Below are 17,476 nucleotides of genomic sequence, written 5' to 3' on the forward strand. Positions count from 1 at the left end.
TGATCTCCAGCATCTGCAGTCCTCACTTTCGCCCAGATGATGTGATTTGTCAATCCAGTACAACACTGAGGGTTCACTGTAACTGCTGAAGGTGCCGTCTTTTGGACAAGACATGAAGCTAAGTTCCCATCAACCCTTGGAAATGGATCTGAATGTTCCCCTGGCACGCTTTGAGAAGAGGAGAAAGTGATGACTGCAGATGCTGGAGATCAGAGTCAAGAGTGTGGTGCTGGAAAAGCACAACCCATCAGGCAGCATCCAAGGAGCAGGAGAATCAGTGTTTTGAGGATAAGCCCTTCATGCTCGAAATGAGACCACCTTCCTGATGAAGGGCTTACGCTCGAAACGTTGATTCTCCTGCTCTTTGGATGCTGCCTGACCAGCTGTGCTTTTCCAGCAACACAGTCTTCGACACTTTGAAGAAGACCATGCTAGATTCCCTCAAGGAACATCACTAAAACTGACTTGATTGATCATCGTCCCATTGTAGTTTGTAGGGTTTGTTCACAAATTAGATACTTTGTTTCCTACAGTAACACAGTCACTACACATCAAAAAAATATTTCATTGACTGTAAACTATGTGAGGAATGAGATTGTGAAAGGTGCTATGAAAGTGGAAGTCGTTCTCTCTTTTTCTCGTTTTCTTGACCACAGGTTTCACGGTGGGATGCATATTACATGTTTCAGGGCTGGGTGCGGATTTGTAGTGGTGGATGGACTGAGACATTACACACAACCCTCCCCCCCACCCACCCACCCCACCAGCTGGGCATACACAAACCACTAGCCCTCTCCCCTTCCCCATAATGTTATGCCCAGTACTTTGCTGAATCAAAGCTATTATGCTGTGAATAAGTGACTCATGATAATGGGGGAGCTTTAAACTAAAGTTGATTTTTTAAGAACTTGCACAAAATGAAATTTTAGCTGGAATTAGATTAATCTCTGAGTGATTTTCCAGCATTAGTGATGCGCCAATTTCAGTCTTCCACAAAGTTCAACAAGAAAGGTTCTCCTGCATCTTAATCTGTTTTCCTGATGGTAGGAGACAGCTTTGATTCTAAGCAGTTGATATGAAGGATAACTTACGTTCCACAAGATGACATTTGGCAGAGTGCTACATGCTTGCAGACTTGACAGGATGTACCATACTGCTTGTTCTCTGAGTCTTTCTTTCACCTATATATGAGTATTGCTAGGTAGGCCATCATTTGTTGCCCATCACTAATGGCCCTTGAGAAGGTGGTGGTGACCCATCTTAGGGAGGCACAATGGCTCAGTGGTTAGCACTGCTGCCTCATAGTGCCAAGGACCCGGGTTCGATTCTACTCTTGGGTGACTGTCTGTGTGGAGTTTGCATATCCTCCCTGTGTGTCCATGGGTTTCCTCTGGGTGCTCCAGTTTCCTCCTAGAGTCTAAAGATGTATGGACTGGGTGGATTAGCCATAGGAAATGCAGGGTTACAGGGATATGGCAGGGGGGGTGGGTCAGGATGAGATGCTCTTCCTAGGGCCAAATGGTCCACTTCCAAACTGCTACGACCATAGTGGCATCAAGGAGGAAGTCCCAAAATTCTGAAGGAACAGTGATATGTTTCCAAGAATGTAGGTGGCTTGGAGGGGCATATAGGAACATAGGAATAAGAGTAAACCATTCAGTCCATCAAGCCTGCCTCACCATTCTGTATCATGGGTGATCATCTTCTCCGTCCCACTTTCCTGCATTGTCTCCATGTTGCCTCCGTTTGGTGTTCCCATACATCTGAAACCTTTGTCCTTCTCTGTGGTATAAGTCAGGGGTTTGGAAGGTGCTCCTGAAAGAGCCTTGGTGAGTTGCTGCAACGCATCTTGTAGATGATGCACACTGCTGCCACAGTGTATTCAGTGGTGGAGGGAGTGCATATTTGTGGATTTGGTGCCAATTAAACAAACTGCTTTGTCTTGGATGGTGTTGAGCTTCTTGAGAGTTAGAGCTGATAACGTGTGCTTTGTAGATATTAGGAGAAAGTGAGGACTGCAGATGCTGGAGACCAGAGTTGAAAAATGTGGTGCTGGAAAAACACAGCAGGCCAGGCAGCATCCGAGGAGCAGGAGAATCGACGTTTTGGGCATAAGCCCTTCTTCAGGAATGAGGCTGGTGTGCCAAGTGGGCTAAGATAAAAGGTAGGGGGGAGGGAATTTGGAGGAGGGGCGCTGGGAATATGGTAGGTGGAAGGAGGTGACTTGTAGAGGGAGGAGGAGAGCTTCTACAAGGTAGGCATCCTTGCAAGAGGATCCTTGTAGAGGGAGGAGGAGAGCTTCTTCAAGGTAGATATTAAGCAGGCTTTGAGGAGTGGAGGGCGATTTACTGGCTACAGAATTCTCAGCTGCTGACCTCCTGTTGTAACCATACTATTTATATCACTAGGACAAAGTGAGGACTGCAGATGCTGGAGATCAGAGCTGAAAATGTGTTGCTGGAAAAGCGCAGCAGGTCAGGCAGCATCCAAGGAACAGGAGAATCGACGTTTCGGGCATAAGCCCGACTTTTCTGAAGAAGGGCTTATGCCCGAAACGTCGATTCTCCTGTTCCTTGGATGCTGCCTGACCTGCTGCGCTTTTCCAGCAACACATTTTCAGCTATTTATATCACTAGTCATGTTTAGTTTTGATCAATGGTAAACAGACTCTCTGACTTTCGGATTGGGTAATTGCCTGAAAACATATTCTCTGATTAAAAACTGAAAGATTTGCGGATGCCATAAATCAGAAACAAAAACATAAATTGCTGGATAAGCAATTTAGTACATCCACCTTCAAAGGTCTGGCAGCGTCTGAGGAGAGGAATTAGAGTTAATATTTTGGGTTTATTGACCCTTCCTGGGCTCTAAGGAAGGGTTACTTGACCCAAAACGTTAATTCTGATTTCTGTCCTCAGATGCTGCCAGACCTGCTGAGCTTCTCCAGCAATTTCTATTTATGAACACAATCTCTGAGCCTGATAACCCAAATGGCATCATGCAAACAGCCACCTTTACCTCCTCAGTTGGTTTTGGATTATATAATATAGTAGTGTCTGAAGCACAAAACATCACCAGTCAGCCCAACCAATTTGATGTGACCCTGTCAACATAACTTACTCACGTGTCCATGTCTTTATTTAGCTTTCTTTAAATTGAATCTTGGCTACTTGCTGGAGTTACTTCATGTGAGTTCTACTTTCTAGCCACGTATTTTCACCTGAAACTGGAGACTGAAATCTGAGAATGGGATTCTCTCTGGCATTGGTTATGTCTTCCGACCTATTTGACACACTCTCTTCAGCAACCTTATTGTTAGTCAAAACTTGGTTGACTGACTAGACAGCAATTCACAGAGCAGCTCCAGTCTTTTGTCATTCCTTAAGACCTCATCAAGAGGTTGCTTGAGTCTTTTACCTCTGACACTTGAAGAGAAGATTTGCTTAGAAACACTGTGCTCTGCGCTTCCTTATTAATTCCTTGACAGGTCTGCTCCCTATTTATTCATCTGCATTTTAATTTAGACTGTTGAAGCAATAAGCCTGTTTAAATTAAAATGTGATGATTATGTTTCCACATCATGTGATACGCCTGTATGGCTAAGCTGGTTTTTTTCATTATAATATGTCGGACGTTGACATTGATGCAATCAGATTCCCAATAGAAACTTGGAAAACAGATGAAACCTAATGACGCTGGATGATATTATCTTTGGAGGCATATTCTCATTTCTCATTCCAGCATCCTTTCCGTTGACATCGCTGTTCCCGGCACCGTTTACTGCTGTGTTTCTAGACAATTATAATTGCTGCTGTAATCACTACTAAGCAGTGAAAGAGCCAGAATCCCTAGGATACCATTTTCTATAGAAGAAAATCTCCATGCATCCCCCAGTTACTGCATACAAAATTGTTTTGCTCACCCCAGAAGCGATTTCTCCGACCTCAACCTCTGGACGTCCATCATACCACACCCTTCCTCCATGGCAGTTGAAGCGCTTGTTTTAGTCAATGCAGGTCAGATAGCACGATGGCTCAGTGGTTAGCGCTGCTGCCTCACAGCGACAGGACCTGGGTTCGATTCCAGCCTCGGGCAACTGTCTGTGTGGCATGTTCTTCCCATTCTGTGTGGGTTTCCTCCGGGTGCTCTGGTTTCCTCCTACAGTCCAAAGATATGCAAGTTAGGTGAATTGGTCATGCTAAATTGTCTGTAGAATTAGGTACATTAGTTAGGGGGAATGGGTATGGGTTGGTTACTCTTCAGAGGGTCGGTGCGGACTAGTTGGGCCGAAGAGCATGTTTCTACACTGTCGGGAATCTAATCTAAAACCTCTCCACCACACTAACTTCCCAATGTCCAGTCTAAATAAACTGGAACTCACATGCCCGTTCCCCATTGTCTCACTGTTCTGACATTCTGGACCCTCACTGCTTTCCCTTTCAGAACTAGAGTTGGAATTAGGTTTTATTGACGTGTATACTCAAGTACAGGGATACTTGTATCAGTTTTCAATGTAGCCATTCACGGCGCCATCTTAAGTACAAGGTACCTAGGTACAAAATCTGAGGTAAAAAACCAAAAAAATAAAGAAATAAGTTGAAGTTCAACATTGCAGTTCTTGTCAGTATAAAGTAGTAAATAAGAAATAAAGTTAAAAGTTCAGAATTACAGTCCTTCACTAGCCATGGGCTTGCAGTCGCTTCATATTGGGCCTTCCCCACAAGGGCTCGATCTCTCTCCCATGCTGGTGTTGACCTCCTAATCCCTGCATCCTCGTGTAGTTTGAAACTAAAGTCCTCATTCCTTTGCAAATATCTTCGTGACCTTATTCTTTAATTTCCAAATCTCCTTCAGCCTCATGTCACAGATCACTCTCCCTTCTCCCCTCTCATTAATGCTGTTTCAACGTTACGGTCGGGATCATCCATCTCATGCACCCTCCCTTCCCCCTACTTTAGTACCTCCACCTTCAAAGCTTCTCAACGCCTATCTCTTGGACTACACCTTCACTTAACTTTATCAAATTCTTCTCACTATTATTTGAGATCCATGGAGTGCTTTGGGGCATTCACATATAAACGGAAGTTCTTGTCAACTTCATTCTGTTTTCTCCTCTTTTCTCCTTAAACGCGTTCTAAGGAAGTCAGCACTTAGAGATACCACCTCAAGTGCCAGTGTTTTGTGTGTGAATCTGGGCATCAGGTGAGGCAGCATGTCCGCTTGCAGGGAGTGTCATTGCCAAACCTCGATCAGCCCTCACTAAGAGTATATATGCAGGTGACTGGGTAGCAGTCATGAAATCAGCAATGGGAATGTTTTCTGATAATTGTACAGCGTCCAAAACCATTCGCAACTTCTCAGCACAGAATTAGTCTATGCCTGCTTGCAGCAAAACCCAGGCCGGTGTTGAAAGGTAAATCAGAAATAAATACAAGCGCTGGGCAAAGTATCCAGATGGCTAAAAAGCATCTCCCAAACCAGGTCCTGTTTCCTCACCACTCAAGTGGTCAGTGTTCCTGCGGAGAACAAAGAAAACACTAAAATACATTTCTGCAGCTCTCCTCGTAGCACTGTCATTAAAGACGTTGAGGAATTCTTTAGCATCCCTACAGTGTGGAAGCAGGCCCTTCTGTCTAGCAAGTCCACACTAACCCTCTGAAGAGTATCCCACCCATTCCCCTATTACTCTACATTTACCCCTGAATAATGCATCTAATCTACTCATCACCAAACACTATGGGCAATTTAGTAAGGCCAATTCACTTAACCTGCACATCTTTGGATTATGAGGGAAACCTGAGCACCTGGAGGAAACCCACGCAGACACAGGAAGAATGTGCAAACTCCACACAACAGTCGCCCAAGGCTGGAGTTGAACCCAGGTCCCTGGCACTGTGAGGTAGCAGTGCTAACCACTGAGCCACCATGCTGCCCCTAAATTCCTTTCCTGTCTTTCAAACAGGCAACAGCCTGTCCACAAAACTGAACTGCCTTTCAAGTCCAAATACTGAGGCACAGCAGCAGGAGATAAAGAAAGAAAAGAAAGCAAGTTTCACATTCTGGATCCCATTATATCATGTGACGCCCGGCCCCATGTACCCAAAGATCGGTCAGTTGAGAATTGGCCAGTTCAATCACATGAAGACCTACAATAGAAACCCATTATATCATCCTCAAATTGAGGGACAACCAATGATGAGTCCTGTGTTGTAGCTCACCAAGCTGACACTTGATTTGTTTGGGTATACACATGGCACTACTCCTGGAATGTTCTCCTCTTACACTTCATTGAGGTGGAATTAGGAGTTAAAGATGGGCAGGTAATGCTGGCCTTGCCCATAACCCTGGATGATTTTTCTCTCCTCTGATTCTGGAGGACTGAGGCCAATTGTATCATTCCTGATGAAGGGCTTATGCCTGAAACGTCGACTCAGACTGCTGCTCGGATGCTGCCTGATCTGCTGTGATTTTCCAGTGCCACCCTTTTTGATTCCAACCATTAACAGAACCAAGAAGTAAACTGGGGTGAGTGGGGGAGTCAGGTTTGTCAGAGTGGACTGATGGGAAACATAGACTTTTCTGTACACTCCACATTCCATTTCTCAACCCACTATAATTTAGTGCATGCCATATAATTGTGTAGAGTGCATTAGGAGATAATTAATATGTAAATTGCAGAGCCAACCAGTGCACAGTGTAGTTGGAACCCTCTGAATCTAGCTTTGACTCCTCTGAGCTGTGAGTACAATCAGCTGCTTTAATAGTGTGTCACGGTCAAATACTTATGCCAACAGTGCTGAGAAATGCCGTGCAGGATTAAGCATACACTATCATTTTCATCTGGCAATTATCCGTTCTCAAAAAGCACTGTCGGTGCTGCCACTGAATTTTAAAAGTGTGCACCTTGGGTTAAACAGAGGCTTCTGTCAAGTTGAGTTGGTTGAGTGTTTTCAGTGGACATTTGTGATCACAGCGCAGTCGTGCGGCAAAGCCAGGGAATTAAAACGCTTCATACAGAGGAAATGCAAGTGGAAGCTATGAAATGTCAATGAAAATGCAGTAAATCCTTCAGCATAGGAGAACAATGGAGTAGCCTTCCATCAGATACCAATGAAGGCAAAGAGATGGAGGCAAGGAAGAGTCGTGCTGTATGAGCTAGGATAGGATGGAGCTGGGAATCAAACAAGAGAATTCTTGCTTGTGCATTTTTGTGCAAAAACTAGACGCCTGAAGAATCACTTAACCATCTCATTCAGGCACTGACTGTCCTATGTGTTTCCAGCATCTTCTAATTAATATTTAAGAAAGGACGTATTGCCATTGGAGGTAGGTCACAAGAAATTCAAGGGCCAATTCCTGAGAGGAAGGGGTCGACTTAGTAAGAACAGCTAAACAGGTTAGGACCTTATTCAATAATGTTTAGAAAAATGAGGGTTTATCATATTGAATCGTACAAAATTCCAAGGAGCTAGACAGGATGGATGTCAGGAAGCTGTTTCCATGAGTAGTGGGTTTTTGAACTAGGGAATATTGTTACGGACTAAGAGGGCTCTCATTTCAAGTTGAGATGTGAATGAATTTCTTCTCACAGAGGTTAATGAATGCTGGACTCCAGAGAGTTCTGCAGGCTAGATCACTGAAAGTATGTGAAGAAGAGGTGGGTCGATTTTTGAAATATCAGGGAGTTGAGGATTTTGCTGAGCTGGCATGAAGCAGAGGTTAAGACCCTGGGGCAGATTGGCCACAATCCTGTTGAATAGCAAACAGGTCTGACGGGCTGAATGGCCTATGGTTGCTCCTGTTTCTTATGTTCTTATGATACTATGGTAGAATTGTATTCCTGTGTGACTAAGAACTTTCTGTTCTCACCTGAAGCCATTGAAAATGCCCAAATGACCTGGAGAAGTGTAAAATTCAAGAGCATCAGAAAACATCCCCACTACCCTTGAATTTGCATGTGAGTTATATGTATGTCATGCTAATACCAGTGGGCTGGAAAACAATTCATTATGACAATCTAACAGCAATGTAGAAAATATATAGCTGGTTAGTCCAGATCTGAAAGAAAAAAATGAGTTAACATTTCAAGATAAGTTTTAAAAATATCAGGTTTGTAATCTGATTTAAACGATTTTAGTTTTGAAAACATACACAAAAACAAAGCGACGATAGAACTGGGGTTTCAGTGACCTTCTGATTCATGCATCTCGGATTGTGTTAAAATATGCCTTTGATTTTTAAAAAAAATCAAGTTGCATAGATACAGTATAAAGAGTAAAGCCTACTCCATCCCTATCTTTGTCAAACAATACGTAAGAAAATCAAAAATAGCACTTATTCAGCTCGATGCAAGTTGAGGAAGAAAGACTTGCAATGACAACGTCAGAAGAACCACAGCATAGAACAAAATTGTGATAATTACATGGAGTCACAGAGTCATACAACATGGAAACACACCCTTCAATCCAACCAATCCACACCGGCCGTGTTCCCAAACATACCTAGTCCCACCTGCTTACCTTTGAACCATATCACTTTCTTATTCATGAACTTATCTGTGCAGAGATGTTGCCCCTCATGTCCTCATTAAATCTTTCTCCTCTCACTCATAAAAATATGTCTCCTAATTTTGAACTCACCACCCTCGGGAAAAGGCCCTTGTCATTCACCTTATCTATGTCCCTCATGATTTTATAAGCCTCGATAAGGTCACCGCTCAACCTCCTGCACTGCAGTCAAAAAAGTCCCAGCCTTTCCAGTCTATTTTTACATTCTCAAACCCTCCATTCCAGCACCGTCCTGGTAAATCTTTTCTGAACTCTCTGCAGTTTAACAATATATCCCGGTCATTATTAAAGTGTAGTGAAATCAGCCATTGGTGAATAAAAAGTAATCTCTGCTGCTGAATGGAGAGGTGGTTTCAATAAATAGGAAGCTGTTGTCCTCACAGAGAGAGTGGCAGCAAGAAATTGCCGAGTGCATTAAAGGCTTAGATGTTTTAAACTCCTGAGTATGGGTTCCAAGGTATGATTAACTTGCTACCATTTGTGTTTAAATAGAAAATGTTCAATAATGATACTTAGGCAGATGATTAAAGCAATAAGTGAACATTTTAAAAAGATTAAATAATAAGCCATGAAGACCACATAATTTTTTTTTATTCACCCATGAGGTGAAGATTGCACATACCTGATTTAGCTCTCTTATATGTTTCCTGGTAATTTTTTTTAAAATCAAGAATGGGTTTATTTTGCTATTTGGAGAATTTCATTGTTGGAATATATACATTTGCATTCCAATGTTTCATAATTAATAATGTAATATGTTAGATTACTCAAGGGAGAGGTATTATGGAGCTTTGTGGCAGGCTCATTAACAACCAGCTGGTTTGACGAAATGACTTTTTTTATTTAGAACTCACCCGTCTGATTTATTTATTTCTTATAAAATTTTATAAAATGTATTTATTGCATTGTGTTCATTTCCAGATAAACTTTGTCAATTAGATCAGCCTAAGCTAAAAACAAGTGCCTTAAACAATCATGACCGAAGGAAAGTGCAGAGTTTGCACCATATCTTCCATTTTTTTTCTGTATGAAAATTAAATATCCACATATTAGCCACAGTCCATTTGAGAGCATACAGTCATTGAGATTTCCCAATATTTAATGTGAATTGTACCATAAAAACGCATTCACATAAACAGAATGCACAAAGCAGCTCTCCAAACGCACTTTTTAAAAAAATTGATCAAAAGATTATAACAATATACCAGGCTGATTGCTTTGCTTCCTGATGCACCTCAAATTCGTGATTTGATTTCACATTCATGTTAAACCACTGTAGCTGCAGGGAATTCACATCCAAATCACAAGGAGCTGAATTATGTAAACAGGATAGAAGGTTGAGGTAACTCAGGTGTTTTGCATTTGTGCCCTATTTTACACCAAATTTCTGTTTCATGTATTTTGATTACAAGTGTTCCTGACACAGAGACATGGAAAAATTCCATCTCTCTACATGGCTAGCAATCACTGCATTCCAAAAAGGGAGGAATGTAAAGAGAGGTTACATATTTTCAACACCCGAGCGACATCAAAGAGTTAAATGGTGATTCTCATCTCCCATAATGTTTATATGTAAGATTTTTAGCTTGTCACCCCTCTCCCAAGCTTCGCTTTAGTGGAGGCTGACGGGTGACCTTACAGAGGTTTATAAAATCATGAGGGGCATGGATAGGATAAATAGAGAAAGTTTTTTCCCTGGGGTGGGGGAGTCCAGAACTAGAAAGCATAGGCTTAGGGTGAGAGGGAAAGGTATATAAGGGACCTAATGGGCAACCTTTTCACACAGAGAGTGGTGTGTGAATGGAATGAGCTGCCAGAGGAACTGGTGGAAGCTGGTACAATTACAACATTTAAAAGACATCTGGATAGGTGTATGGATAGGAAGGGTTTAGAGGGATATGGGCCAAGTGCTGGCAAATGGGACTACATTAGGTTGGGACATCTGGTTGGCATGGACGAGTTGGTCCAAAGGGTATGTTTCCGTGCCGTACATCTCTATGACTCTGACAGCCCTTAGAATCAAGGCTGTATTCGATTAAATGTGGCATCAAGGAGCCCTATCAAAACTGGAATCAATGGGAGTCGGGGGACCAATCTCCACTGGTTAGAGTCAAACTTGCCACATAGCAAGATAACTAGGCAAAAATGAGGACTGCAGATGCCGAAGATTAGAGTCAGGAGTGTGGTGCTGGAAAAGCACAGCAGGTCTGGCAGCGTTGGAGGAGCAGGAGAAACCACATTTTGGGCAAAAGCACTTCATCAGGAATCTGCACCACACTCTCGACATAGGAAGATAGTTGTGATTGTTGGAGATTGGTCATCTCAGCTCCAGGACATCTCTGCAGGAGTTCCTCAGGGTAGTGTCCTAGACCCAACCATCTTCAGTTGTTTCACAGTGATCTTTCCTCCATCATATGGTCAGAAGTGAGGATGTTCACCAATGATTGCACAATGTTCAGCACTATTCACAACTCCTCAGATATTGAAGCATGTTGAAATGCAGCTAGATCTGGACAATATCTAGGCTTGGGCTGACAAGTAGCAAGAAACGCTGATGCCACACAAATGCCAGGCAAAGATCACCTCCAATAAGAGACAATCTAATCACCACCCCTTGACATTCAATGGTGCTACCATGATTATATCCCCCACTATCAATATTTTGGGGGTCACCACTAACCTGAAACTCAACTGGACTCACCACATAAACACAGTGGCTACAAGAGCTAGGAATGCCTCAACAAATAACTCACCTCCTGACTCCCCAAAGTTTGTCCACCATCTATACGACACAAGACTAGAGTATAATGGAATACTCCCCAGTTGCCTGGAAGAGTGCATTTCCAACAACTCAAAAAGCTTAACACCATTCAGGACAAAGCAGCCCACTTGATTGGTATCACATCTACAAGCATCCACTCCTTTCACCACCGACACTGAGTGGCAGCAGCATGTACTATCTATCAGATGCACTGCAGAAATTCACCAAGATCCTTAGACAGTATGTTCCAAAGTCTTCCAAAGCCATGACCACTGCCATCCAGAAGGACAAGCCACTTACCATTCTGACTTGGAAATATATCGCCATTCCTTCACTGTCACTTGGTCAAAATCCGGGAATTCCCATCTATGGGCATTGTGGGTCAACCCACAGCAGGTGGACTGCAGCGGTCATGAAGACAGCTCACCACCACCTTCTCAAGGGCAACTAGGGATGGGCAATAAATGCTGGCCAGCCAGCAACACTCACATCCCATGAGTTAATAAATTTAAAAATCGTTTAAGATTAATTTTAGGCAATTATAGCACATGATCTATTTTCTCTTCAAGTTCTTCTTTGCATTCTTCTGGTTCCATTTTGCTTCAGGAAAGTAAGTTGATACAACTGCCCCAAACTGGCGTCAGGCAACTGCTTTGCTCCTCCTGCATTCATCTCTAAAGCAGGGAATGCTGTATATTCTGCCTCAGACATATGCCATCTGCTCTGCTTGTTGACTACATGGAGGCGATCATCAGATAGAGCAACCATTCACATCAGCTTGACTCGCCTGTAATTGTATTTTGACCTTGCCTACATTTGATTGGCATTGACTTAAAGGGATCTGTTCTTCCATTCTGTCACTTTAAGCAAGTTAATTTTGCACAATGTTTATCTTACATCCTATTAATCCGGGTGTTTTTCGTAGTCCAACAAAATTACAAGGTATGACAGTAATTCTTTTCTTTACTGAGATCTCAGGGATTTAATCCTCACAATTATTTTCAGTTGTGCAGTTACTATGGTGAATAGAAAGCTGTAATGCTGAGCGAGTTGGTTTATCCAGTGGCATTTTGAAAGATGTCAGGCTACACCTACATCATGGAAACCGCTGATTTACATTAAATTCATAAAAAAGAAAGCAGAGAGAAGGACAAAATACATTCCCCAAGCCTGGAGAATCTAATACAAGGTCTCACTTTAATTACACTATGAAAAATTACAGCTGTTTACAAAAGGCTGTCATTAGGAATGTGTTACGTGTTGCTAGGATATTAGGAGAACGTGCTATCTCCCTTTATGTTCCTTCCTTATTCTGCATGCTGTAATTGCTGGCTGCGTACCATTCAAGTGACAATCAGATTGTGTGAGGAGCTTGTGACTTTTCTTTGTGCATTTTGCAGAGATTTACACTGGAAATCCGTTGTGTGACAGTCAGAACTTTAAGCCAAGTCAAAATTATCAGCTTGACGCATATTATGTCAGCTGGTTCAGACTTTGATAATGAAATGGACAACTGATTGTGGATAGAATGGAGTTTATTATAAACTACCACTTCTCCTGATGTTTCTTACATATGTGAAGCAGGCACAAAAAATGATTATTCATTTTGGTAAAGAACTGAAACACATTTTCTTTGCTAGTGTTCGCTGCTTGCAGTTAATAGGCAATCTAAAAGTGAAAAGTATTCTAATTCCAAATAACTTCATCAACTTGTAGAACTATTAAAATGTGAATTTACTTTGAGGACCAGTTTTTTGAGACTAGTCAGAATTCTTAAAAGTGGCTATCTGTTTGTTCCCATTTCTAATGCGTCCTTTAACAAAATTAGTTGGAGGTTAATGTTTTGACTGCTGATATTTTTATGCCAGAGCTTGAAAGCCTGGATGCCACATTAACCATGTTCTGATAGCATCTTTCCAAAAAGGTTTAATGATTCAGATCATGGATGCCATACTGCAAGCTTGTGGTCAAATTGGCTGCAGTGAATACTGATAATAGCCATAGGGCTAACAGGAAAATTTAATTCCAGGATTAATTGCAATAATTTATCTTCCCTGAGGAAAGTTTATAAGATACCAGTCCTAGGTTCAACATCTTGCTGCCATTCAGCTGTGACAAATGTATTAGTTTTTGACAACAATTTGCATTTATGTAGCAACTTTCACATCATAAAATATCCCAGAGCTCTTCAAAGAAGCATTATAAAAAAAGTGTGATGTTGATCCACATTTTGCTTATATTCACAGATGAAATCTTAGGTCAAAATGCACAGAGATATGTTTTAAGGAGTATCTGAGGTTAGGAAAGTAAGATATCAGGGTAGTGTCCTAGGCCCAACCATCTTCAGCTGCCTCATCCATGACCTTCCCTCCATCATAATTGATTAATTGGACATGTGAAATTGGCCATAGCGTTCGGGGATGTGTAGTTTTGGTGCATTCATCAGGGGGAAATGTAAAGTAATAGGGTAGTGGAATGTGTCTGGATGGGTTACTGTTTGGAGGTTTGGTGTGGACTTGTTGGGCTGAATGGCCTGTTTCCACACTGTAGGCATTCTATAAGACCATAAGACACAGGAGCGGAAGGAAGGCCATTTGGCCCATCGAGTCCACTCCGCCATTCAATCATGGCTGATGGGCATTTCAACTCCACTTACCCGCATTCTTCCCGTAGCCCTTAATTCCTTGTGACATCAAGAATTTATCAATTTCTGCCTTGAAGATATTTAGCGTCCCAGCCTCCACTGCACTCTGTGGCAATGAATTCCACAGGCCCACCACTCTCTGGCTGAAGAAATGTCTCCGCATTTCTGTTCTGAATTTACCCCCTCTAATTCTAAGGCTGTGTCCACGGGTTTTACCTCGTTTTTACCTAGTCTCCTCGCCTAACGGAAACAATTTCCTAGCGTCCACCCTTTCCAAGCCATGTATTATCTTTTGAGTTTCTATTAGATCTCCCCTTAATCTTCTAAATTCCAATGAATACAATCCCAGGATCCCAGCCGCTCCTCATATGTTAGACCTACCAGTTCAGGGATCATCCGTGTGAATCTCCGCTGGACACGCTCCAGTGCCAGTATGTCCTTCCTGAGGTGTGGGGACCAAAACTGGACACAGTACTCTATGATTCTATGATGTAGGTGGAAATGTTTAGGGATGGAGGTGGAGAGTTCAGGAGCCTGGCAACTGAAGATACAGCTGCTAATGGCAGAATGATTAAAATTGGGCCAGAGTTAGAGGAATGAAAATATCTTCAGAGGGGTGTGAGGATCAAACAAATTGCAAAGATGGGGAGGAGTGCCTTTATAGAGGGATTTGAAAGCAAACATGACCATTTTAAAATTGGTTTGCTGCTTAACCAGGGGTCAGTGCAAGTCAGAGAGTAAAGGAAAGATGAGTAAATGGGATTTAGTGGAGAGCAAATCTTTGGATATCCTCACATTCACAGAGTGTAAAATGTGGGGAGGAATGAATTAGAATACTCAATTCTAAAGGTGGAAAGGCATCAATGATAGTTTTGGCAACACATAAGTTCATTATAGAATCCCTACAGCTTGGAAGCAGGCCATTTGGCCCATTGTTTCCACACCAACCCTCCAAAGTGCATCCAACACAGACCCATCCCATCTCTGTTCCCTGTATTTCCCTGTATGTGGCTAATCCATCTAGCCTGCACACTTCTGACACTATGGGCAGCTTTGGACTGTGGGAGGAAACCCTTGCCAACACAGGGGAATGTGCAAACTCTGCACAGTTGCCTGAGGCTGGAATTGAACCTAGGTCCCTGGTGCTGTGAGGCAGTAGCGTTAGCCACTGAGCCACTATGCAAATCTCATGATCCAAGCATTTGGAACTGGATGATATTACAGATGTGGAAATTCTTAGTAATAGTCCTTGAGTGAGATTGACAAAATATCTCGGGGTTAAATATGGCACAAACAGGATGCATATTTGGTTCAACTGTGGATAGCTGCCAGAGAGTCAGATGGAGTTGGTAGCTAAGGAACAGAGTTTGTCACAAAGGCTTAGCTCTGCACAGTATTACAGTGGTGGAAATTTCTACTCCTTTTGAGATTAGAATGGTGCAGAGCTGGTTTTGAGGTACAGTTGGAATGTTCTTAGCATTATATGGAAAATGACACATTCAGACAAGGTAAAGGCATTGGCCAGGAGGCTACTCAGAGTCCTCCAACTCCTTCACAGAATCTTGGCCAGTTCAGAGTCCCCAGGTCGTGAATGGGTCCTGTTCAGGAGTCTGTTCACAAATCAACTTGAACGCAAGTCGGAACACAAGACAATATTAATAGACATTTGGGAATACAGGAAACATTTGTGTATCAGATCATTAAAATTACACCCCTGTATGGGAACACGTTCATAAGTACAAGTGTTAGTAAGTCAGACCTTCATAAATCAGGAACCTCCTCCCAATACATTGTGTCACAGAAAAATAATGATGTGGAGGAGCTGGTGTTGGATTGGGGTGGACAAAGTTAACAATCACACATCGCCAGGTTATAGTCCAACAGGTTTATTTGGAAGCACTAGCTTTCAGAGCACTGCTCCTTCATCAGGTAGCTGTGGAGCAGGGCGATAAGGCACAGAATTTATAACAAACGTTTACAGTGTCATGCAACTGAAACAATATATTGAACAAACCTAGTTGCTTTTAAGTCTTTCATCGTTTAGAATGAGTTGCAGGTTTTGGTTCATTAATATGTAAATCCCAGACTTTCTTTTAATTCACATTCTCAAGATAACAAGGTTTTATTAAAAAAAGGTGACATCTCAGCTTAGGCAATGCATTAAAGGTGTGTGGTTAGAGTGTGTCTCTATCCCAATCTTGAGTCAGACTGATTCTATTTCCAAAGTGGAATTTATAAGATATTACATGAATTGACTGCCTACTGTTTGTGCATTTTTGAGCAAAATAAAATGTATCTGCAGATATAATTCTGCAAATACAAATTCACCCCATGGACGTATATGTGTGAGCATGTGCATGAGGGTGAGAGAGAGAGTGAGTGTGTGTGTGTGAGTGTTTGTGTGTGAGTGTGAGTGCGCATGAGAGAGTGTGTGTTGGCATGTGTGCGTACTTGGTAAAGTGTACATGTTAATGTGATGGAGTATAAGCCAATGAGAGGGTGTGCGCGTTGGTGTGAGTGTGGGGGGTGTACATGTATGTGTATGAAAGAGAGTGTGTTAATGAGAGAGGATTTGCGTGAGTGGGAGAATATGTAAGAGTGTGTGTGTGTCTACAGTGTAGTGGGGTCACCGTAGTGTGACATGAATCCAAGGTCTCGGTTGAGGCCATCCTCATATGGGTACCAAACTTGGCTATCAGCCTATGCTCGACCACTTTGCGTTGTTGCCTATCCTGAAGTCCGCCATGGAGTTTGGTCACCCAAAGATCAGAGGCCGAATATCTCGGACCACTGAAGTGTTCCCCGACTGGGAGGGAACACCTCTATCTGGTGATTGTTCTGCGGTGTCCACTCATCCATTGTCGTAGTGTCTGCATGGTCTTGCCAATGTATCATGCCTCAGGGCATCCTTGCCTGCAGCATATGAGATAGACGCTGTTGGCTGAGTCACATTAGTACCTGCCGTGTACATGATGGGTGGTATTCCCATGTGTAATGGTAGTATCCATGTCGACACTCTGACACGTCTTGCCATGACACGGTTGAATGGTGTTGTGGGCAATGTTGCCCTGAAGACAGATCAGTTTGCTGTGAACAATAGTCTGTTTAAGGTTTGGCGTTTGTTTAAAGGCAAGAAGTGGAGGCGTAGGAAAGGTCTTGGTGAGGTGCTCATCCTCATTAATAATGTATTGCACACTACAAAGAACATGGCATAGTTCTTCCCCTTCCAGGAAATACAGGACAACGAAGTGTACCCTATTGGTTACATCCCATGTCTGTCTACTGAAGAGGTCATTATGGTTTCTCGCTGTGGCACATTGGAACCGGTGATTGATGAGTTCAGCATCGTACCCTGTTCTTATGAAGGCATTCTTGAGCACATTCAGGGGTCCGTCACATTCCTCCTCATCTGAACAGATCCTGTGCGTGTGTAGGGCTTGTCCACAGGGGATGACTGTTTTAATATGTTTAGGGTGGAAGCTAGAGAAGTGTAGCATCATGAGG

The 17,476-nt window shown here is 42.6% G+C and overlaps 1 protein-coding gene across 2 annotated transcripts in view; it reads left to right on the forward strand.

Annotated features, from left to right (window-relative positions):
- ptprn2 (protein tyrosine phosphatase receptor type N2) overlaps window positions 1-17,476 on the forward strand; it is a 944,464-nt gene that overhangs the window by 892,388 nt on the left and 34,600 nt on the right. The gene's annotated exons all lie outside the window — the stretch shown is intronic.

The sequence above is a fragment of the Chiloscyllium plagiosum genome, chromosome 5 (assembly GCF_004010195.1).
Source record: "Chiloscyllium plagiosum isolate BGI_BamShark_2017 chromosome 5, ASM401019v2, whole genome shotgun sequence".
Taxonomy (NCBI): Eukaryota; Metazoa; Chordata; class Chondrichthyes; order Orectolobiformes; family Hemiscylliidae; genus Chiloscyllium; species Chiloscyllium plagiosum.